The sequence below is a fragment of the Urocitellus parryii genome, chromosome 13, assembly GCF_045843805.1.
Source record: "Urocitellus parryii isolate mUroPar1 chromosome 13, mUroPar1.hap1, whole genome shotgun sequence".
In the NCBI taxonomy this organism is placed as follows: domain Eukaryota; kingdom Metazoa; phylum Chordata; class Mammalia; order Rodentia; family Sciuridae; genus Urocitellus; species Urocitellus parryii.
The window spans coordinates 67724134-67750192 of record NC_135543.1 but is presented as its reverse complement, the minus strand read 5'-3'; the positions used below and the strand labels follow the sequence as shown (position 1 = coordinate 67750192).

Here is a 26059-nt window from a genome sequence, read left to right as displayed (position 1 = left end):
TTGACATTCTTTTCAAATCAATCTAGTTTCATTGATATAGTAGCAGCATTCTTGTTTCAGGAATTGACATATTCCTCCTTTGTCTGCTGTCAGGAGATCTAGGGCTTGACAGTTCTGTGATGAAACTTGGGAAATAGGTGTTATTTGCCTTTGTAGGGAAGCAAGAGAGGTGGCTGATGCCTCTACCACTTCCCAAAGTTGTTGTTCAAGCTTCTGAGTAGTGGTTACTGCATAACCAAGTCCTCCTGCCCTGAGTCCAGAGGCAGTGTGTGAGGAGGCCAGGGAGAATCCAACCAATACTAGTAGAAAGACAGTCCACCTTGCCATGGAAAGGGAGATGGTAACAAGCCATGTTAATTTTAATTTAGCCTCACTGTACAGAATTAATTGAGGGACCAAGGTGGAAGGAACACAAAAAGCAAAGGGCATGCTGAGGCTTAGATTTTTTGTTAGAGTACCATTGTACCAGAAAAAAACCCAGCAGAGCAAAGTTTGGGGAAGATATTCGAATGATCTGTCACAGGGTGCTGAACCAGTGTAGTAGCAGGGGAAATTTCCTGATTTTATGAAAAAGAGGTACTTTCTCAAAGGCTGGAGAGGGGGAACCATGGGGTATGATTGAGGTATTGAGAGGAAGGTCAATGGAAATCACAATTAAAGGAGCACAATTTAAACCTGCACAGAGGAAACAGTCTGAAATGTTATTAACTTTGGATAAATTGAGAAGCTAAAGGCTCTGATGTACTAGGGCCATCCATGAGAAAGAGTCAGCTTTAGGATGGGCAACTGCATCTAGCTAGTGTTGGAGTTCTTTCTCTTGCTCTTGGGTGGTTATGTGAATTTGAGGGAAAACATGTACATAAATTCTCCAGATTCTGATAGAGGCTGAGGGGAGCTTGGCACAACCCCAAGAATAAAATTTACTATCAACACTGGAAGCCCATTTTGGGTCCCATGGGTCCCAAGTAGTTAATTTGATGTATGCTTGTTTCTCATAGCAAGGCTTATCTAGGATGCATTTCTTGCATGAATTACAAGGGTACCCGCCATAGGTGTTAGGACAGTGCTTACATGATTTCTCAGTTTGGTCTGATATGAAGCATAGCATTGCTGCACACAGGTGGGACAAGGTGGCTTGGTTGAATCCAGTAATGTTAAGGGTGACCGCCTGATTGCACCCAGTGGAAACACTATCGCCTTGACCCATAAACTAAGAGTGAGTGGTGCCATCCTGGTGCCATGTTGCTTGGATGTAAAAGCACCATCTATGGGTTGAGATAGAAGCTTGAGAGAGATTAATGATTAGTAAAAGAAGATGAGGATTGTTGAGAAATCTTGAGTTTGGTGGGCCCCAGTGTGGTGGAAGCCCAGGACTGGAATTTGGGACAGACACCTTTTTAAGGCAGGAGACATGGTACCAGGGGGAGTGGCCCAAAAGCTTGGCCACCATTGAGGTAGTAAGTATGAATGTATGGGATCCCATCCAGTGAGGTTCCAATGATTGAGGATGCAGTTCCCAAAGTGAGACTGTGTCACCCAGTTGAAGAGTGTCCAATTCAGTTTGTGGTTGTGCTGGGATTGAGGCAATGGATGGCACAGGAAGGCACTGGTCTGCGTGTTCCCTTAGGAGCTTGTGTAGAAGTGTGAGATAAGGCAAATATGACACAAGGGGAGGAGGAGTGACTGCAAAGCTTTGGTTGATTAAGAAAGGGTTCCCAGGGCTGAGGTTGTGCCTCAGTGGTAGAGTACTTGCCTAGCACATGTGAGGCCCTGGGTTCTATCCTCAGCACCACATAAAAATAAATAAATAAAAGTATTATGTTCATTCCCCTTTGTCTAAAAAATAAATATTTAAAAAGAGGGGGTACCCATAGAGTAGCTCAAATGGGGCTAAGGCCTGAGGGGTCTTTCGGGGATGCCCGAATTCAGGTGAGGGCCAACAGCAGTAGATTGGGCCAGGAGAGCCTGAGATCAATAGAAAGTTTAGTGAGATGATCCTTGAGAATGCCATTAGTCCTCTCAACCTTTCCCAAGGATTGGGGTCAGTATGGGATGTGGAACCTCCAAGTGATGTTGAGGCCTTTGGAGACTAGTTGAACAAACTGAGAAGTGAAGGCCAGACCATTGTCGGACTGGAGGGAAGCAGGAACTGGAAATGATCTGCTCGATGAGGATGGAGGTGATAGTGTCAGAAGTTTCCCTGGATGTAGGGAAGGCTTCTTATTCAACCTGAAAAAGTATCAACCAAAGTAAGTAGGTAGCGAAGCTTTTTGTGTCTGAGATATGAGTGAAGTCAATCTTCCAGTCTTTGTCTGGCTGGTGGCCCCTCATCTAATGCATGGGGATTTTAGGTTTGATGTCCCCTTGTGGGGATACTATAGAGCAGACAGAACAAGGGGAGTGGACCTGCTGGAGAGTATTCTCATTCCTGGGAAGTAAAAGAGGGGTTGCAAAAACTGGAAAAGGGGGTTTGGGGCCAATATGAAGAGAGATATGAATGTCCATTAATAAAATAGAAGCTTGCTATTTAGGAAGGGCAATTTGATCCCCCAGGAGGATCCTCCAGCCATCATCCCCAAAATGGTCATCTTGGGTTTTTAGGTCCTGTCATTCCTGTGGGTAATAGTTAGGTTTAATTGTGGTGGATAGAAATAGGATAGGGGCTGCTAAGAATTTTGCCATTAGTTCTCATGCTATAGAGTCTGCTTTGTTGTTGCCTATAGCTATTGGGTCAGAGGAATTTTGATGTCCTCTGCAGTGTATGATGGCCACTCATGATGGCAGTAGTGCCTCTAACAGTTTGGAAATCAGAGAGGCATTGACCATTGGTGATCCCTTTGTGGTCAAGAATCCATGTTCCTTCCAAATAGTCAAATAGGAATGAGAAATTAGGAAGGCATATTTGGAGTCTGTGTATATGCTAATCTGTTTATCTTTGGATAGAGTGAGAGCTCTGATAAGTGCAAAAACTTCAGCCTTCTGGGAGGTGGATCCCTTCAGGAAGGCAGCTGGCTTGTAGAACAGAGGTAGAGGTGACTACAGCATATGTGGCCCTATGTTGTCCATCACAACCCATCACCAAACTGCCATCCACAAAAATGGTTAAGTCAGGTGAGGAAAGTGGATAATCAAAGAAGTCCTCATGGGGTGATCATAAGGGCTTCCAGTACCTGTGGACAGGAATGGTTAGCCCTTGGTTAATGGATAGCCATGGTTATCCCCAAAGGGAATGGGGATAGTGGAAGGAGTGTGGCAGGATTGAAGGAAGAAGAAGTATAGAGGGTAATCGTGGGATTCTCTATAAAGAGAAGGTGAAATTCTTAAATTCGTGAAGGGCTCAAGAGGGGAAGAGATTTTCGATTTAAGAGGTTCTGTAGAAAAGGAGAGGAAGCAGGGTGGGTCAAGGAGATCTACAGGAATGCGATGTCTCTGCCCACCACATGGGGAATTCTAAAGTAAATGTCACCAATGAGAGTAGACCTTGTGCCATAGAGCTGCCCTATCACTGGTGTGGGCCATCCAAGAGCAGGTAACCTCAGCTCCGTAGTTCAGGTGAATCTGAAGGAATTAGCCACTGGAGGCTCTGAGCTAACCACACTCCCTGCAGCTAGCAGCCCTTATGTGAGGGATCTGAGGTGTACATCTCTGTCACAAGTTGTTTGTGTGTTTTCTGACTGAATTGTTACCTATAACAATTATCAAGCTTTGTCACATACATTTTTTCTTCTTTATTTTAAAGAAAAAAGTTTATTGAAAATATGAAAAACAATTCCCAAAGATTGACTTTTCCAGAAAACTACAGCTATACATTGCATTGCATTCATCATATTAAAACATACATTAGCCACAAATACAAAAATTATTAAGAAGCTACCACTGTTCAACAATTTGAGCAACAAGAAAGGAACAACTTGATGGGTTACTTAAGTACCTTTTAAAATTTGTCCTTTTTAGTAATACATGACAGTACTTTGACATATTATACATACATGGAATATAACTTCCCATTCTTGTGGTTGTACATGATATGGAGTTACTCTGATCATGTATTCAGATATGAACATAGGAAAGTTCTGTCCAATACATTCTACTGTATTTCTGTTTCCCATCTTCCCTCCCTTCCCTTCATTCCCCTTTGTCTAATCCAATGAACATCTATTCTTCCCCACATTGTGTGTTAGCATCTACATATTAGAGAAAACTTATTTCACTTACTATGATAGTCTCCAGTTCCATCCATTTACTGGCAAATGCCATAATTTAATTCTTTATAGCTGAGAAATATTCCACTGTGTATACACACAACATTTTCTTTATTCATTATTCTGTTGAAGAGCATCTAGTCTAGTTCCATAGCTTAGCTATTGTGAATTGAGCTCCCATAAATATTGATATGGTTGCATTCCTATAGCATGCTTAAGTCCTTTGGGTATAAACCAAAGAGTAGGATAACTGGGTCAAATGGTGGTTCCATTCTAAGTTTCCTGAGGAATCTCCATACTAATTTCCATAGTGATTACACCAGTTTGCAGTTTCACCAACAAAATGTAGTCCCCACATCCTTGCCAACATTTATTGTTGCTTATATTCTTAATAATTGTCATTCTGAGTGGAGTGAGATGAAATCCCAGTATAGTTTTAATTTGTATTTCTCTAATTGCTAGAGATATTGAACAATTTTTCATATATTTGTTGACTGATCGTATTTCTTCTGTGATGAGTCTGTTCAGTTCCTTTGTCCATTTATGAATTGGCTTATTTGGATTTTGGTTTTCTTTCTTTCTTTCTTTCTTTCTTTTTTATGTTTTTGAATTCTTTATATATCCTGGGGACTAATGCTCTGAGGTGCAGATGGAAAAGATTTTCTCCCATTTATAGTCTCTCTCTTCACATTCTTGATTGTTTCCTTTGCTGTAAAGAAGCTTTTTAGTTTAATACCATCCATTTATTGATTCTCAATTTTATTTCTTGTGCCATAGGGGTCTTGTTGAAGAATTCAATTCCTAAGTTGACATCATGGAGATTTGGACCTACTTTTGCTTCTAATAAATACAGAATCTCTGGTCTAATGCCTAAGCCCTTGATCCACTTTGAGTTCTGTGCAGGGAGGAGATAGGGAGTTTAATTTCACTTAATTCTATTTCATATGGATTCCTAGTTTTCCTAGCACCATTTGTTGAATAGGCTATCTTTTCTCCAACATGCGTTTATGGCACCTTTGTCTAGAATGAGATAACTGTATTTATGTGGGTTTCTCTCTGTGTCTTCTATTCTATACCATTTGTCTTCATGTCTGCTTTGGTGCCAATACCATGCAGTTTATTATACTATCACTCTAGAGTATAATTTAAGATCTGATATTGTAATGCCTCCTGCTTCACTTTTCTCACAAAAGATTGCTTTGGCTGTTCTGGGCCTCTTATTTTTCCAAATGAATTTCATGACTGCTATTTATATGAGGAATATCATTGGAATTTTAATAGGAATTGCATTAAATCTGTATAGCACTTTTGGTAGTATGGCCATTTTTTAATAACTTTTTTTCATTGTAGATGGACATAATATGTTCATTTTATTTATTTATTTTTATGTGGTGCTGAGGATCAAACCCAGTGCCTTATTCATGCAAGGCAAGTGCTCTGCCACTGAGCCACAATCCCAGCCTCAGTATGGCCATTTTGACAATGTTAATGCTGCCTATCGAAGAACATGGGAGATCTTTCCATCTTCTACAGCCTCCTTCAATTTCTTTCTTTAGTGTTCTATAGTTTTCACTGTAGAGGTCTTTCACCTCTTTTGTTAGATTGATTCCCAAATAGTTTTTGAAAAAATACAGAATGCTTCACAAATTTGCATGTCATCTTTGCGCAGGGCCCATGCTAATATCCGTTTAATTCCAATTTTAGCATTTGTACTGCCAAAGCAAGCAAAAGCGCCTTAAAAAAAACAAAAAGGAGCACAAATGGATGAGTGTGTTCAGTTATATATACTAAATTTAAATTGAATACGTGACACTAGGGATCAGAGCATTTTGTCACACAGCATTAACACATATTATAAAAGTACATGGTTCAGGGAAGAGAACCACCAGTGCCCAATAGAAGGGAGTTCATAACCCACTTGAATCTAATGTATGAATATGATATGTCAAGAACTTTGTAATGTTTTAAACAACCAATAAAAAAAGAAAAAAAATAGAAGCTTTGTCAACTAGGTAATAAAACCCTCTACAGCATGTCTCTCTGTTGTCCACTGTTGAATATACTTTGAAATGAAAACGTAAGAAAAGAAAAAAATTAGTTATAACCCTTTTACTTTCTCTGGCTAAAATCAAACAGAAACAAACATCAATTCTGTTATTCACCAACATCTTCAAAGCATATAACTTACACAAGAGAAGGACTAAGAACAAAACCATTTTTATCCAAACGAAAGTGAGAATGCTTTCCACACAGCTTTCCAATGGTGTAGGAAGAGCCATTTCCTAATCACTGGCACCAAAAGTAGTTGCTAAAATCTTTACCAGATACTTCAGGAAATGTGAGTGGTTCAGTGATAAAGCAAGACTCATTTCATCCAGGGTGTGTAGACAGGCATCACTTCATTTTGTACAAATAGTGTCACTATATGTCCCAAGTCCATAAACCTAACACAGGTGAGTATCGGGATGATAGGTGGGGATTTCAGCATACTGAAATACAGAAGAGCCAAGTTCCCAAAATCATATTGAACTAGCCCTGTCACAACTTCATTAACAGCATACTCCTCATTATCTATGCTTCTTAGAGATTTCTTCTAATTTGCATAATGCTCTAAAATGAAGTCCCCATTCTTGGCAGAAAGACAACAGAGCTGTTTTTGTCTGGTAATCATCATTCAGACATGGTTTTAGCTCTTTGGGAATCTTAAACACTACTCATGAATGTAATTTTATTTTTAACAGTAGGATCTACCTGGGCTTTTTTTTCTTCTAAGGAGGTGTCTCACCACCACTTTTTCCATTTCCAGGTGTTTTTTATCTGTTCCATTTTGCTTTCATACCAACATTTTTCCTGTGGCAGATCAGATCACTGAGGCAGCTCCTCTCATCTTCCCCTCTGATATGCTGCTCCTGATTGGTGTTTTGAAGTTCTCGCTGTTTCTGAAATTCATTGCTCATGTGTTTGACGCCATTCACCCCATTTTTATGCCAACCACCATAATGTATAAAGCATTTCACTTGATTGTCCTTCAGGGCAGCCTTTATAGACTTTGCTTCATAAAGAAAAGGCCCAGCACTCACTCTCCTGGAATTTAGCCTTTTGGTCCTGCTTGGGTTCTATTTATATAGATTCACTGCCTCCCACCACAACCACCTCCTCTCTACCCCACCCAGCCTCACAACAGACATGCTGTCAGGCACTGCACTCTCTGTATCCTGGGCCCAATTTGCCAACATCCACAGAATCACAGCCCCAGGACCCCCACTGCTGCTGCTCAGCATATAAATATTTTCATTTGTATGTCCTCCCATAATTTCTTCTAGTATATTTGATACTTCATTGTGATTCATTTTTATGGTAGAATCATGAATATAGGTGGTAGAGACATAAATGTCATACTTTCTAAATAGATATTCCCCTGTTCCAACAGCCTTTAAAAGCCTTCTCACTATTTGCCATGCTAACTTAATCTTGTAACACCATAGACTGCATTTTTCCACACCAAAGTCAGAGTGACATAAAAAAAAATAAAATCAAAAGGAAATCACAACTTGCAAAATGCACCCTAATTCACAAAAGAGATAAACTCCATCAAATCAAAACTATAATATCATCACAGATTCTATAAATCCGGACTCTTACCACCAGCCCCATCAGACAACTTTGTTTTTTAATCAAAAGATAAAATTTCAACATATTTAATTAAATGATGTGTTTGCAATTAATCAGGTATCATCTCATCTTAAAATAACAGATGTGTTAATTAAACTGGATATGGCAGAACCATCCATTTTTATAAGGTAGCTTTAGCAGGAACAAGGAAATATCACAATACAAAAAGCAGATTGCTTAATGTTAGTTACTTCCCTTGTGAGGGTTAAAGCAGAAGGGACTTCCTTATGTCTAAAACCAACCTGTTTGGGGGTTTGACTATCATCCCTCCTGATTTCCAAAACTAAATGACTTAGTTTGGATTGGTGCACTGGAACTTCAGCAAGAGTGACTTCATTTTGGTTTGGTCTGTTGGGATTTAGTGCAGGAGCTCAATCCAATCTAGTTACCGCCTATAAGTCTCATTTAATATTTATAAGACTAAAAACTAATCAGAGAAAAGAAACTTGAATATTATAAAAATGAGACTCCAAATTGTTTATACTTAGTTTATAAATTCTGAATAATCCCTATCAATACCATCCTATAACTAACTCTACCACCTAGACCTGCACTAACAACCCCCTTCCACACATACATACTGTCCTAAGATGACCCACCCTTTTGTGTTTGGCATATATACTCCCTGACTGCAGCAAGGAAGAACTCAATCTGTCTTTAACTATAGGGATGTTCTTGATAGTTTTTGGGCAATGGCTCTGTCAGTTTTTTGAACTATAAATTTATATCTAAAAACAAAAAGATTACTACTTCAATAAACTGGAAAAGGTAAAAATTCATTAAAACAAATAAAAAAGACAAGAAGCAGTTAATAGAATACAGACCCAGAAGCAGTACAGGATGGTTCTACTTATACTGTGAAAACAGAAGGAAGACTTTCTTACTCATGGTGGTAAAACAAAGAACAGGAGCAGGCCAGGCAACAAATCTCTCTTTTGCCTTAATATAAGACAAGCAGTCCAATTTAAAAAATGGACAAGAGTTCTGAACAGGCACATCACCAGAGAATGTATACAAGTAGCAAGTAAGCATATGAATGACGTATAGTACCATTAGTCATCAAATTTAAACCACAAGGAAATACCTCTAAATATCCACCAAATAGCTAAAATTAAAGACCTAATGTCAGGCACTGCACTCTCTAACCAAGAGCAGGTGAGGGTAAAGAGCAATTGGAAATATAATTACTAATGGTAAACAAATGGTACATGTCTTTAGAAGGCAATGTGGCAGCTTCTTGTAAAGTTAAATATTCACTTATCATATGACCTACAAATTTCACTTCTAGATATACGTGTAGGAGAAATGAAAGCTCAAAGATTACTCGAACATCCATAGAAACATTATGCCTAATAACTCGAAACTACAAACAATTCAATGTCCATCAACTAGTGAATGAATAAACTGTGATATGTCATAGAATACTGCTGATAGTTTTTACAAAGGTCTTACTGTGCTATATGATGCCTGTAACAATATGGATGAATCACATTGGACAGGAAAAAGGTAATATTCTATACTATTCCATTTGTATGATGTTCTGGAAAAGGCCACCTTGTAAAGTACAGAAAACAGACTAGTAGTTTCCAGAAGCAGTGGTGGAAATAAGGAAATTAACTACTAACAGCAACAAGGAAGCTTCCTGTAGTGATGGAAATGTTCTATAACATGGTTGTGGTGATTATATAACTACCTATACCTTTGTCAAACTTCTCAAATTGCACACTTAAAATACTGAACTTGTATATACTCAATAGAATATTACCCAGTAATAAAAGAGAATAAAATTATGGCATTTGCAGATAAATGAATGGAGTTGGAGAATATTATGCTAAGCAAAGAAAACCTCAAAAAAACTGAAGGCCAAATATTTTCTCTGATTAGTGGCTGCTGATCTATGATGGGGGGGGCAGGAATGGGAAGAATGGAGGAACTTTGGATTATCCTAGGTACATGAATGACTGTACAAATGGTACATCTCTACACCGTGTATAGCCACAGAATTGAAATGTTGCACTCCGTTTGTGTACAATGTATTGAAATGCATTCTGCTATCATGTACAACTAAGTAGAACACATTTTTTAAAATAGTGAACTTATGGGATGTAGAGTGTATAAAGTAAAGCCAAATTTTTTTTAAAAAATGATTTTTTTAATTAACAAAATTGCATATCCTTGGGCCCAAAATTCCATTTCATGAACTATTCTACAGATAGATTTACACATGTAAAAACAACGTGCCAACAAGCAATATCACAGTATTGATTGTGATGCCTCACTAAAGGGGAACTGAGTAATTAGGGAGTATGGGAGAGTCTCTTTGCTTTTCACTTTGGGATTTTGAATCCTATTAATATATTCATTATTTAGTAAAAACAAAAACTACTTTTAAGCAGTTTCCATTGTTTTAGTGACAGATGCTGGTAGTCTGGCCATGGTGTCTTTCCTTTAGGTCAGCTTCATATTTATCTCCTGGCTCCAAGCAGGTCATTCCCCCTCTTACTTCTATATCTGTGAAATACCTTCATTGTTAGAACCTTCTCACCACCTAATACCAGGGCACTGTAGGCCGCTTTGTTTCTGGAACTTTGAATCCTTTTTTCTGAACTCTAGGTTGAAGGCACTCAAAGATCAAGTAGGGTCAAGTTATGTCTTCATTGCCACTTCAAGGCGTGGCCCACAGTGGGTGTCAGGGTTGCTATGTGACTAAATTACCACCAGATGGTGGCATAGCTCTGTTCCTAAGAGACCAGGACACTAGATCTGTCCAATATGGAAGCCATTAGTCCTGTAATGTCTATTGAGCAGTTGCATTGTGGCTAGTCCTAATTAAAATTGTTTTCCATGTGAAACACATGTGTTTTTGAAGACTTAATATGAAAGAGGAGCATAAAATACCTCATTAAAAATGTCAATATTACAGTGACGCAGGCACATCAATGTTTATAGCAATTCAATGGTTTAACTATGGAACCAAACTAGATGCCTGCCCTTCAGCAGATGAATGGATAAAGAAAACATGGTATATATACATATGGAATATTACTTAGCCATAAAGAAGAATGGAATTTGGGAATTTGCCAGTAAATGGATAGAACTGGAGACTATCATGCTAAGCGAAATAAACTAATTCCAAAAAATCAAAGGCCAAATGTTCTGATATGTGGATGCTAACACATACTAAAGATGGGGGAGGGAAGAAGAGAAGTTCATTGGATTAGACAAAGGGGAATGATCGGAAGGAAGAGGAGATGGGAATAGGAAAGACAATAGAATGAACTGGATATAACTTTCCTATATTTATAGATGACCAGTGAAATTCAACATCATCTACAACCACAAGAATGAGGTCCTAATTAGAATAAGTTATACTGCATATATGTGTAATACATCAAATACACTCTACTATCATGTGTATCTAAAAAGAACAAATTTTTAAAAGAATGTCAATATTGATTACATGTTGAAACTAATATTTTGTATATATTGGGTTAAATATATTAAAATTATTTTCACCTTTCTTTTTTTACTTTTTAGTGTGACTGTCAGAACATTTACATTTACACATGTGGATCAATTAGATTTCCACTAGACAGCACTCTGATAGGCCTTCTGTAAAACCTCCCAACAGAATCAGCCTGAGCCAAAGAGTTTATGCTCCAGCCTCTATTCCAAGATGCAGAGCCATGGAACATGGATGTCATAGTGTTAACCGGGGGGAGGTTCCTTGTTCTTGTCTCCTCAAAAGAAAACCTTTAGACAAGAGACACACATAAAAAGCATTAAAAAAAATTCAATAATGAAATGAATGTGTGCTCTTGGAGCAGGTCTTCCAAAGAGAAGAAGTGGCCTCATGCTTGCTGGTTGTGGGTTTTTATTAGCCTGCTTGGGATCCTCCCATCTCATGAATTATTCTTTGGGGCAGTTAACATTTTCCCCCACCATGGAAGAGGGCCTTAATGCTCTGCATATGTTCCAAAGATGAAAAGTCCCTTGGGCTGATTACACCCATTTCTCAGTTTTAAGGTGTTATGTGGTCAAAAAGGAAGTGGGGCTTTTTGTCACTAGGGTAGAGTGATCTTATGTCGCTCAAGATGGTGTGAGCCCTATTGTCCCTCCCCCATTCTTCTGCTCACATCTATTTACCTACTCAACATTAGAACTACTTCCCGCCCCCAATCACAGCAGAGCCAGTCCCAGAGGGAGAGATCACAGCAAGGCCCTGAAATCAGCAACAAGGGGAGCGGCTGACCACCTGACTGCTCCTCCCCTTGTGGGGTCTCAGGACTACCTGAGGAGAGACAGCTTATATTGGGTTTCAAGGGGATGATGGCCAGCATCTCTTTGGGGGTTCTTCCTACCCAGGGGAGTTCAAGCCACCCTAAAACTTATAATCTCAGATAGTTAGTTAGTAACAAAGCACAAATACTTAGAAATATATTTACAGAATACAAAGCTCCTGATAGATCTAGTCCACATGGGTTCTGGAACTAGACAAGAGGAAATGGCTCCAGTGGTTTATCTAAGGGGTACATCAAAGGCACTGACAAAGTTTCAAGGGTGGAGTCTTGCTTCATGATGTCTTGTTGTCAGCAGGTTGATTGACGTCTTGGCAGGTCACACCCATCACAGGTGCTGTGTAGGCCACCGCAGAGCCAGAAAGAGATTCACATTGTTCCTGGGCAATTGACCAAGGAAATGTCCACTAGCCATTCCCAGACACCAGATGTCTCTATCTACAAGGCTTCCATACATGGTGACCCACATGCAACCCATGGATGGCTCCTGACAATTGGGAGCTAGTAGGGCCAGCCACCAGCATCACTTCACCAGGATTCTCTCACTGGCCCTTCCATCAACCCAATTTCAATGAAGAAACTGAGAATCAGAGCAGTGGAGTAATTTCACCGTACGGGTGAGGAGTGGAGATGTAACTGGAAGTCACATGACTAACTATCTGTATATCCTTTCTTCTTTTGCATCATACTGTCCTCCAAACTGAGACTTCCTGGGCAGGGAAAATAAGCATCTTCCCATGTCTATACTTGTTGGAAATGTGAACAACTGGCCGTCTCTGTTCTTGCCTATGTTTACTCAAAGTCATGAGTGTGGCTACTTCTCAGGCAATGCCCCCAAACTAGACAAGATTGGGCAACTGGAAGAAAGCTGGTTTCTAACCTCAGATCACACTGTCTTTGTATGGAAAGAAATGGAAGAAAGGCAAAGGCAGAGGCTTTATTGTAAGCTTGCTTCATGCCGGGCCCTGTGCTATGTGCTCTTCTTTCATTATCTCATTTAATCCAAATAGCATTCATCTCAAGTAGTCACTTTTACCCCTCTTTAACAGTTGAGGAAACTCAGACATAGATTTTTATGTGGAGAAGCTGAGGTTTTTCAGTTGTACTATAAGCCCTGGCTTCCTGTATATGTCTTTCTTAGGTCTGCATCTCAGAGTTCTGAGGCTGCAGACAGCACCTTTCTGGTGGTGAGTGAAGCTAGAACAATATGCAATAGGAGTGCTCAGAATCCACCCAAAACTGAGTGTCTGAACTTCCAAGACAGTCTGAGTGAAAACTGGCAAGATCCCCTTCAAAAGTGGCCACATCTTCACTTCTCAAACCACAGATTCTCCACCATTACCTGTGAAACAAAAGCAAGACAACGTAGACCAGCACTCATGGGGTATACAGTCCAGCTGGAGGTGATATCCCACCCTCATCTTCAACTTCCACCTTTCAAGCACCCAACAGCCTGCGAGACTGTGCACTATTTTCCATTCACTCCACCATTCTTAGCCATTCCCTTGTCTTCTCTCCAATTATTTCCCTGGAAATTTCCTCCCATACACACTTATCAACAGTTCTCTCTGCCTTTGCTTGTGCCCATATCACCCACCATTCCAGGCACAGCCAGGGCACAATGGGCTGAATGTGACAATGAGACATGTTGGACAAAGAGGCAAGTTTTGTCCAGGAACATCAGGAGCCTTGAATGCTGTGGTAAATAATCTAGAGTAGTGGAGAGTTCCTGTCCTTGAGGAGCAAAGGTTTGTGGGCAAGGGAGAACCCCTAAGAGCATAGTATTTTGGAGTATATACCAAGGTGAGGCAGAGAGGCCACAAAAGCTATTCAATGACCACACAATTCAGTAATTCTGACCCATGCCTTTGTTATCATAGACTTGGGATCTAGCCATGGACAAGCCACTTTCAGCATACAAAGCACAAATCACAAACTGCATTTAATTCTTACAACAACCTTATGAGTTGATATGCTATTTTTATCTTCAGTTTATGAAAGCAAGCAAGCAAGCTGGGCGTGGTGGCACACACCTATAATCCCAGTGGCTTGGGAGGCTAAAGCAAAGAGGATCCTAAGTTCAAAGCCAGTCTCAGCAATTTAGCAAGACCCTTAGCTCCTGTCTCAAAATAAAAAATAAAAAAGGGTGGGGATGTGACTCAGTGGTTAAGCACCCCTGGGTTCAATTCCTGGTAGAAAAAAAAAAGAGGTTTAGGATACACATTATTTCTCAAACATCACATGGTGAGTAAGAGTTGGAGTTAGGAATCCATAGACCACATTTCTGTTAGGGCACAGATGCCTACAGTGCCCAGTCAGAGTATCCAGCACACAGTAAGCCCCAGATGAGAAAAGATGGGCCCAAATCAGAGCGTGGAAAGACCAAAGGAGAAAAGAGCTGGGTTATATAGATACTAAAGTGGGAGAAAGAATAGGAATTCATCATTAGCAATAATATGCCAATGTATATTTTATAGAACTCACATCTATTATTTCAGAAGAATCTCCCAAGAAACTTGTAAAGCAGACAGGGGAGGGAATTTTACTCGATTTTACAAGTTAAAAAAAAAAAAGTGGAGGCATTTCTTTTGAAGGCAGAGCCACCTCCTGCATAATACTTTCAGAACACTTTCCCCATTTCTGTATTAGTCTAGACACTTGGGCTTACAGTGAGGTAAGCCAGACTTGACCCAGGTAAGCAAAGAGGGAAGATTAATAGAAGGACGATATGACAAAAGAGCTGGCAGACCTCAGAGACAACTGGAACTGAGATTCAAAAAACATTAGGAACTTCTTCCACTTAGGATGCAGAAAGTCACAGGAAGATATCTTCCCTACCCTAATAACAGCAAAACAAAAGCCAAATAACCTACAATATCATAGTTTTTAAAATGACAGATTTAGTCCATTAGAAAGCTGAGGTTGCCAAGTAACCTATTAAATTATCAGAAATGATACATCCTTCTTAAAAGATACTCCAGGGCTGAGGATGTGCCTCAAGTGGTAGCGCGCTCGCCTAGCATGCGTGAGGCACTGGGTTTGATTCTCAGCACCACATAAAAATAAAAAAATAAAGATATTGTGTCCACCTAAAGCTAAAAAATAAATATTAAAAAAAAGATACTCCAGTTACTTTACCACTGACAGAGTGCAGAAAGATGAGGAAGATATTATAGACATAGGTTAAAAAAAATTCAAGCCTGAAGATGGGCTGGTTTGAGAGCTTAGAATCTTTGAAAGTCCCAAACATCAGGGGAACCTATAAGCCACCAGATAATTGTTTCCACAGGCTCTCACGAGTGTTCCCAGGAAAGACTTGGGGCAGAGCAAGAGAGCTGAAGGGACACGCAGCTCAGACTCCCAGGGATTGCTAAAAAATAGGGACAAAAAAAAAAAAGAAAAATGAGAGGAACTCCATAGGAATTCTGCTGTTATAATGACAGAGAATCTGCTGTGGTGGGAGTATACAGTGTGTATTAAGACCTGGAGCAGATGGGAAAACTGAGAGAATTCTAAGATCTCACAAGAAGTACGAGGCAATGGCAGTTCACAGCAGTCATATATAAAAGAAAATCTCTCAACCCAGAATGGCTTAGATATTGGAATTATTAGACATAAACTTTGAAATTATTATGATCAGTGTTTTCACTAGAATGTAGTGAAGAGGAAGGCAACATGAACTATAGGGAATTTTAGCATCCACATGAAGACTTTTTCCCAAAAAGAGCATTAAGGAAATATGAGAAATGAAAAATAGATCAGAAAAGAATTAGACTTACCCGTAGAGGAAAGAATCAATAAACTTAAGACAGGTCAAGAGAAAACATACAAGTTGAAACAAATAAATAGTGAAAAAAACAATTCTTAAACAAAGAATGAAAAAATGAAAAGGATAATACATCATGACCAAGTGGGTTTACCCCAGGAATGCAAGATTCATTTAATGATTGAGAATCTGTCCATGTTAACACTATATATGAACAATCTGAGAAAAAATGGTAGTCTGAATAAACACAGAAGAAAATTTGACAAAATCCAACCCATTCCTTATTTTCATGAACTCTTGGAAAACTGTGAATAGAAAACAACTTTTCAACCTGTAAAACCTATGGTCGACATCATACTAAATGAAAAATGTTCTCTATAGAAACACAAGGCTCTCCACTCTCTCCACTTCTGTCCAACACTATTTCTATTCAACATGGAATTGGTATACAGTAGAATAAGTGCAAATAGATAAATAAGTAAAATGCATACATAATGGAAAGAAGTAAAAATGTGTTTAATTCATGAGTAGCATAATCATCTGTGTGGAAAACAATGGTCAGGTCTAATGAAATAAGTTTAACAAGTTTGTAAGGAAACAAAACTGATATACAAAAAAAACCAATATTTTCTTTATAAAAGAAATTTTTTTAAAAAATCAAAATTTAAAAGAAAATAACACAATATCACCAAAATTATGGAATTCTGAGGAATAAATATTATAAAATCTTGCAAAACCTGGAAAATATAAAGCATTGTTGAGAGGCTTTTTTTGTTCTTGCTTTCTTTATATTTATTTTTTTGGTGCATTTGATACATAACAGTGGGGCTGAGAGGTATTTTTAAAGGCCCTTGAAAAGGAAGAGGAAGACTAAATGTTAAAATGACAATTCTCCTCAAATTAACCCTGTATGATAAAACACCAATCAAAATATCAGAAATATTAACCACTTTGGAAAGTAATATGGAGACTCCTCAAAAAAGTAGGAGTGGACCCTTCATAGCTTTCCCACTCCTTGGTATTTATCCAGAAGAACTAAAATTAGCATACTATAGTGATAAATTCATGCCGATGTTTACAGCAGGGCAATTCACAATAGCCAAGCTATGGAGCCAGCTTAGGTGTTCCTCAATAGATGATGGATAAAGAAAATGCTGTATACACACACAATAGAGTTTTATTCAGCCAGAAAAAAAAAAAAAAGAATGAGATTATGGCACTTGATGGCAAATGGATGTAATTGGAGACCATCATGCTAAGTTAACTAAGCCAGATCCAGAAAGTCAATGTCAAATGTTTTCTCTCATATGTGGAAGCTGGAGAGAAATAAGGAATTTTTCTAAAAAGGGGATCTCATGAGAATAGAAGGGAGAACAGTGGAGTAGAGGAAGGGGATGATCAAGAGGAGGAAGGAGGGATGGGAAAGGGGAGGAACTCTCCTATGAGCATTTACGAATATATCACAATAAATCTCACTTTTACATACAACTATAATGTACCAATTTTTAAAATAAATTAATAGAAGGAAGAACCAAGGGAATAGAAGAAGGGGATCAGGGGAAGGCGAGGGGAGAGAAAGGGGTAATACTGGGGATTGAAATGGAGCCCATCATGTTTCATGTATTTATGAAATATTCCAAAATAAAAATAAATGAATATTTTAAAAGCATCTGGGAATGGTGGTGCATGCTGGTGATCCCTGCTACTTGGGAGGCTGAGGTAGGAGGATCACTTGAGACCAGAAGCTCAAGAGCAGCCTGGGCAACACAGAAAATAAAAAACATATTTTAACAAAAACTAATAATAAGTAGAACTTAGAATTGTTAAAACAATTTCAAAAAGGAATAAAGCAGAAGCTTACTATTAAGATACAGAACTGTGTGGTTTCTACAGAGAGATAAACATACATAGATCAATAAAACAGAACAGAAAATCTATAAATAGACCCCAAATCTGCCCAACTGATTTTTTAAAAAATATTTTATAGTTATAGTTGGACACAAAATTTTGTTTTTTTTTTTTAATGTGGTGCTGAGGATTGGACCTACTGCCTCACATGTGAGAGGCAAGTGCCCCACCACTGAGCTACAACCCCAGCCCCCTGCCCAATTGATTTTTGACAAAGGTACAAAAATAACTCAATGATAGAAAGATGGCCTTTTTTAACTGGTGCCAGGACATACCTCAAAGTATATATTATTACATTTATACAAAACTCTAGATAATACTAACTAATCAATAGTTATTGAAGAGAGAGGTAATTGTCTAAGCAGAGTAGGGCAGGAAACAGTTTACAAAGGTGATGGATGTGCTTACCATTCTGACTACAGTGATGGTTCAATGGATATATACATGTCAAAATCTACCAAATTGTACACTTTCAACATGTGTGTTTACTGTATGTCAATTATGCCTCAATACAGTTGGTTCTTTAAAAGTGGAGCCAGTCTCTGAGATATGTGAGACAATATTGAATGGGTTAGCTTATATACAAATCATAAGAATGAGACAGATGAGACATTTGACGTTCTTATGGACAAGATTTACCCAAACCAGTGAAATACATCTATCTTCAAGTCCAAGACAGTCTGGACAATGAGGTACATAATACACAGGCCAATGAGAGACCCTAGAGAAAGCATGGGAGACATTGGGAAAAGCTTACAAGAGATCAAAGGCAGTTCCATTCTTGCATCCTGTGGCCAGTAAGGTGTGTTCCCTTGTCATTGTCTATGTTCACAGGTGTGCCACACACAATGCTAAGCCATTGAAGGTCATTTATTGTTGCCTTCTGCAAGAATATGCCTGTAGCAGTCCAGGGTATGTGTCCACACACATTAGGGCAACACTGCAGTCTTCTTTATGGGGGACAAAGTTTTGATAAAGTTAACCTGCCACTGTGCAGGTTGTCCCCTCGAGCTATCTATCCCATAACATGAGGCCTTGACCATGACTACTTTATTGAACAGGTAGAATAAGAGATACATACACATACAATGTCTGAGTATCTTGGTGAGAATCCCTTCTTCTTTGTTATGGTCCAGAGAGTTTTCTTTTTCTTGTGATCCATCTTTCTATACAGCCAGTGGCCACATCTTCAGCTAGACATCTTCCAGATATCTCACTTGGATAGTTGCCTGCTTCCTGTTTGCCTGGCGGAGGAGCATGGCTGTGACTGCCCTACAGTCAGTTCCAACCCTGGCAGTGGTTTCCATATCTTTCTATACCTCTATCTCCTTCCATAGCTGTGATCAAGACCATAAGGCAACTCATTTATTGCCCTACTGCTGCCACAGGACCCACTCAAATGTATCCGGACAACTGAAAACATCCAATCATAGGGTTGGTATTAGACAAACATGCCCAAGTCTGGCAATTGTTCCACAATTATTTTTGCTTGAGAAAAGTCCTTAAGGTGCTCAAGTTCTCAGTACCACCATAATTTCCCTTTTTACTATATCACAAAATGATTTTTAACACTTGTGCTAAATTTGGAATAGAGGGCTGCCAATATCCAACCTTACCAAGAAGGTCCATGACTGCTTGGAAGTGGAGAATATTTGGACTTTCTTTTTATAACATCAGTATTCAACCAGATAACCTCCAAGTACTTGGCAGGTAGCCCAGGACCTTGTAATTTCTAAAAGCTGATGGCCCCATTGTCTGTCTTAGAGATATGCCTCCACTGTTTGAGCTGCCTCTTCTAGGTGGGGAAAAACACAGAAATTCACATCATTAATATAATGAAACATTGATATCATGTCAGGTTTTGTCCACTAGGCCAGAGCTGCCACCACCATCCCATGACATATGGTAAATATCCTTGAGGAATAACACTGGAAGTCCATTGTTGACCTTCTCTCACGAAAGCATACTGCTCCTGGCTTTGCCTATTGGACCCCTGGTGTTTCCTTCGCTCTCTTTCCTCCCCTTTTCCGATAATACACTCTAGAACTACATCAAATGATGAAAAAATTCTTTAGGCCAAAGGGAAACAATACCATGCAGAAACTCAATTCTGCAGGAAGAAATTTTTAAAAACCAGATAAAGTCTCTTATAAAGACAAAGAGTATCAGTGGATCCCCTAGGAAGCAAATGGTAAGATAGGAGTACAAGAGATTTATTGAGGGTAATGTACACAAAAGTTAAAAAGTAGGCCAGAATTAGGCAGAGGAAGCCTTCAGACCACCATGTAAACAGAAACATCTGTGAAAGGCATAGGGAAAGCAGGATTTGGCAGGGAGAGCTCACAAAATCTTAGCCAACCCAATAGGGAACCCTGTGACAAAGAAAGCCCATTAAAAGAGAGCTGCACCATACTGAACTTGTCAAGTCCTGGTGAGCCTGCCATGCTCATTCATGTGCTGGGGACTGCCTGGGGAATCACAGTCTCCGTTCTCAAACTGAAGCAGATTCTGAAGGTACTACAGCTTCGGAATCTCAAGGAGCAGCAGTTATTGTAGGTGAACAGCAAGCTTTTTCTTAAAGGGAACTCTGGGCCCATGAGCCCCTCAACTGTTTAAAATGAAAATAACAATGTAATATGGGAGCTTTAGTATTCAGAGAAATACATTATAACAGCAACAGCACCAGTATGGGGGAGAAGAAACAGAGCCAGGCTGTTGTAAAGCTCATACATGACCCACGAAGTCACAGGATACACTTTAGAGGTAGACAATGATTAGCTGAAGTTACTGAAATCTTCTGAGCCCTGATCTCTAAACAGACTGGCCTCAGGACTCCTTTAGATACTTAAAAATTACTGGGAAAACAAAAGGCTTCTGTTTGGGAAGGTTAAATCTATTAATATTTTCCATGTTAGAAATTAAAGCAAAAATCTTATTTAAAACAAAATAAACTTACTAAATGTTAAGATAACATGTTATGAAAAACTATTCTATTACTCAAATATGGGAAAAAAGTGGCATTTATTTTATGCCACTTTTAAGCAACAATAGACTTAAATTAAAATAGAAAAATAGACTTAAATTAAAATTTAAAACTTTTGTATATCAAAGGATGTTATCCATTCTGTTATACAGAATGGGAGTAAATATTTTCAAATTATATGTCCAATAAAGCTCTATCAACTATTCAGAATATCTAAAGAATTCAACACTAAAACAGCAAAAAAAAAAAAAAAAGACAAACTACCAAAGTTTTTAAATGGTAAAGGACTTATTAGAAGGCAACAAACACATGAAGAGATGCTTGACACTATTATTTGTTAGGGAAATGCAAAAAAAAAAAAAAAAAACTCACAATCTATTACCACTTCACTCTTTCTAAGACAGCTGTACTAACAAATGGAATTAAGAAATGTTGGGGATTTGGAGATACTAAAACTCTTGTACAATGTGGGCTAAATGTAAATGGCTTGTGTGGGCTGAAATGTAAATGTTTCAGCCACTATGGAAAAGTGTGTGGTGATTATTCAAAAAATTAAATATATATCTAAAGGAGGTTATGTAATTCAGCTAAATATTGGTAAAATCAGTGTCTAAACCTGGCAGACTGCTCATATTGACACTGATGCGTATTTCTGTGCTTTACTATCATAAACACATAGCTGTGTTTCTTCAATAATCCAAACATATCTATAACTTACATTTGAAATTCATTTAATACATTTGTGCTAATTTCCTTTTATAGATAGTAACACATATGAATGAAAATCAAAGGTCTTATTAAAATGTAAATGAATTTTTATTTCCTATGACCAGATTGGATATATAGAATATGGATAAAATAAATTTACAGAACAGGGGCCAATATTAGGGTAGCAATGGAAAAAAATCACATCAATTTCTTCCAATAACACCCATTACAGAAATTATGTATAATATTGGGTTTTGCTCTAAATATATGTAATTTAAGTGATAAAATATTTTATGGTACAAACTAAATCATTGGAGAAGATATAATCATCATCTTTATTACTATTTTAGAAATTTTCATGATAATGTGATTCAGGAATGACACTAAAATACAAGTATGCAAAATGGAAAATAGTTATAGTATTACCATATGATGTAGCGAATTCTTCTCCTTAGTATTGTATAAGAATTGAAAATAGGCACTCAAATATAATTATATGCATGTTCATCTGCAACACTACCAACAGTAGTCAGAAAGCCCAAATACCAATTAATAAATGAATAAACAAATTCTAGTGAATGTTTGATGAAATATTGTCATAAACTAGTGATGCATGTTACAATGTGAATGAACCTTGAAAACATTTGTGCTAAATGAAATAAACCAGGCACAAAATGTCATGCATTTTATGACTCCATTTATATGAATTACCTAGAATAAGAAAACTCATATAGGGAGAAAGCTGATTGGTGGTCCCCAGAGGATGGGAGAGAGATGAATGTATAACAACTGCTTCATGAGTACAGGTTTGCAAATTACATATCTGGTAAAGCTCTAAGCTGTCTAGAATGTTTAAGAAACTTTTTAAGGACATCTTGGAACTAGATAGAGGTAGTCACTACACAATATTATGAAAGTACCATCAACGAATTACTTTATTCTAAAATGGTTAATTTTTTTGGTAGAAACTATACAATTTACATGAGCCTATTCAAACCATAACACACAACTCTTTTTTTAATATTTACTTTTTAGGTTTTTAGGTAGACACGATATCTTTATTTTATTTTTATGTGGTGCTGAGGATTGAACTCAGTGCCTCACGCATGCCTGGCAAGCACTTGAGCCACATCCCCAACCCATGAATCTTGTATCCACTTAACACTGTACACAAAGGAGAATGAGAAATCACTAAATAGGGTCTGGGCCCGATATAAGCTTCCCAGAAGTCAAGTAAGTTATTTAATATGCTGCTTCTACATGTTTGGAAAGAATGTATTTTCTAGGATAAAGGTATACAACTGATAATCTTTATAAGCTGTAACATACTCAAGGAGCAGTGGTTCCTCAAACTGATTAAATATTGAAAACATTAGGAGATCTTTAAGAATATATATTAACTCTGTCTCGCCTCTCATTCTTTACCAAGTCAGAATCCTCAGGGAGGGAAGTACTGAGAGATTTGTCTGTTAACAAGGCTCCATTTCTCCAGTCAATCCTGATGGTCACCCAGAGCTGGGCACAGTGCTATAAGCTACAATTCCCTCTCTTTCAGGGTCCAGGCACCACACTGGGGACTGTCAGCAGGAAGAATCTGATGCACAAGGGGTGGGGAGAGGCTTGCTGCCAATCCTTACCTCACACTCTGGCTGGGCTGCAAAGTTCTCCATCTCTGGGTGTATATTCATATGTCTGCCACCTTTTGTCACTGCATTGGGCACAGGTGTAAATTACAGGGTACATCCTGTTTCTCATCACCCTGACCTACTCCCCACTCCACACACAAAGGGAGTTTTCAGCTCAAGGTGGGACCCTGCCCATGAAGTGAATGTGTGTTATCTCACTGGGGTTATTTGGCACAAAACAAAAGGGAGACAATTTGGTTTATTGTCAAGGACCAAGAAAAACAAAGTCTGTATATGTTCTATACAAATGGTGATGAGCTACAAGATGAGAGGAGACACAAAAATATATAGCATTATTCTGATAACCTCCCAGCCCTTCATTCAAACACTTAACCAAGAAGGCACAACCATCCTTTTTCACTAAGGCTGAAACAGAAATGGAAACATGACTCAGTTTATCAGCTTCCCCAGGGCAGGCAAAGTGAAAGGGAATTTTCAGCTGGCATTGGGAGCCCCCAGCCTGCACACAGACTGGATGCTGGAGGTTCCCAGCTTCCTAGGTCCTTGGCTTCTCTGGTTTCTTAATGACAAGCTTGTCAGTTGAATAGAGTTGGCCAATATGAATCTGTCAACAAATTATTTCAAGGTCTCTTTTGGCTTTATTCACTAGATTTTGAATTTCTACAGGATCCTTTACTTTTTTTTCCTCTGAAGGCATCTCTTATGCTCCCAACAGCATACATTATGTAATTATAGGCATTGAAATACTTGCCCTCTCTCAGCATTGCTTGATACAGATCTAACACTTGTATATAGCTTGAGGCTCCCATTTTGGAAAAAGGATAAAAAAAAAACCCCAAACCCCAAACACCAAATCAACCCCAAATAGATCCTCTTTGCAGAGGTCTTGAGTTTAACTCAACCCAAATTTCAGCCTATATAAAAATCATGAATGAAATAACTCGTAGCACCAGTCTTTGCCAGTAGGCCAGCCCTCGGCCTAGGTGAGCACCACTGCGGCTGGCGTCCAGCATCCCATGCCTCTCTTCATTTCATTTTTAAAAAGGCAATAAAGGCATCTAAACTAGAAAAATACAAATAAAAGTATACTTATCTGAAGATGATTTCCTATTTAGAAAATCCCAAAGAATTTACTTGCAAAAAAAATCAGATAAAACAAAACCTCCTAGAACTAATGTATAAGTTTAGTAATGTCACAAGATAAAAGATTAACCCATAAAAATCAATTCTAGATAATAGTTCTAGGAATGATGTCAGCAAGATGGCAGATTAGGTGCTTTTTACCATCATTCCCCAATAAAAGCATCAATTTTGACAATTTCCCAAGGACAAGAATACTTTTGTGGGAGTGTGAGAATCCAGTGAAGCAATTCCAGCCTACTACTCTAGCCAAAAATCCAAGAATAGGTGAATTGAAAAGCGTAAGAAGAGTTTCACTTTATTCATGTCACCTCTCTATGTGGTACAAAGATCAATGTCAAGAGACCCCCTTGGCCTGTAATTTTATCGAGGGGGTAAAAATTAAAGCTTAGTGAATGATCATCTGGCTACCTCAGCCACATATGACATTGCCCAAAAGGCCCATTTCTTTTCTCACACCACTCAGAATACTGAAGTGATTGTTATATATGAATGGCTGGGAAAGACTGGTAGCAGAGAAGAGGGGTCAGACTCTACTAACTACTCCCTAAGTTCCATCAAGTTTATTTCCCATGAGTCTCTTGGGATGCCTCATCTGTGGATCTTGACCAGCTGGTCCACAGGTGCCCTTAAATGCTCTATGTGCCTCAACTCACCTTTCCCCAGGCCAGCTGCATGAACACATAATGGCAAGTGCAAGAAATTCACACAGATAGGACAACTCTGGAAAACTAGAAGAATTCAAACAACCTTGAGCAAACTAGGACATGACACTAGGGAAAACAAGCAGGAGGCTCAGCACAAAGCCTGCATTTGCAGGATCAGGAGAAGACAAACATACATATAATGCCCTCATCCCATGACAGAACAAGAGGTGTGAAACAGACACTTCCACAGATGTGAGACACCTCAGAACACCTAGCGGGATATATGGTGAAGGCATTTCTCTCTCAAAAGGAGTAAAGGCTATTTTTTCAAATGCAAAGACAGCAACAGGAGAATTCAAGGAATTCACACACACACACACACACACACACACACACAATGAAATTAGACACCACTGCAGGAACATAAAATTTTAGGAACGACCTCCAAAGAAATACGATCTAAAAATTACAGACAAAAAAAAATTCAAAATAAGTATTTTAAGAAAGCTCAGTGGGCTACAAAAGAACTCAACAAAATAAGAAAAACAAAACATGAATAAAACTAGAAATTCAATTAAAAGACAGAAAACATTTAAAAAGCCAAATAGAAATTCTAGAGCTATAGAACAGAACAAATGAAGTAAAAGACTTAATACAGAGCATCAAGATCAGGCCTGGCCAGGAAAAGGAAAAAAAATCTATGAACACCAAGGCAGGTCACTTGAAAAAATTCAGACAAAAGAAAACAAATGAAGAAAGTTTACAGGATTTATGAGATACTATCAAGAGAGCTAACATTCACAATTTGAGAGTCATCGAAAGAAAAGAGACAAAGAGGCAGAAGGCTTATCAGGAGAGACATGAACATCCAAGTATATGATATTCAAAGTCTTCAATATTTCATCAAAACATATCATAATGAAACTGTTAAAAAATAAACCAAAGAGCATCTTGAAACATTTGTAATCCCAGCAACTTGGGAGGCTGAGGCAGGAGAATCGCAAGTTTCAGGGCAACCTCAGAACCTTAGGAAGGCCCTAAGCAATTCAGTGAGACCCTCTCAAAATAAAAATTAAAAGGGCTGGGGAT

General features: G+C 38.5%; 3 pseudogenes; all 3 read right to left on the bottom strand.

Moving 5' to 3' along the window:
* Positions 1-3140: 3140 nt before the first annotated feature.
* Positions 3141-8762, bottom strand: LOC113195398 (mortality factor 4-like protein 1 pseudogene; annotated as a pseudogene).
* Positions 5827-5926, bottom strand: LOC113195428 (U6 spliceosomal RNA; annotated as a pseudogene).
* A 14956-nt stretch (positions 8763-23718) lies between the features above and the next one.
* LOC113195397 (LYR motif-containing protein 4 pseudogene) lies at positions 23719-23992 on the bottom strand (annotated as a pseudogene).
* Positions 23993-26059: the final 2067 nt, after the last annotated feature.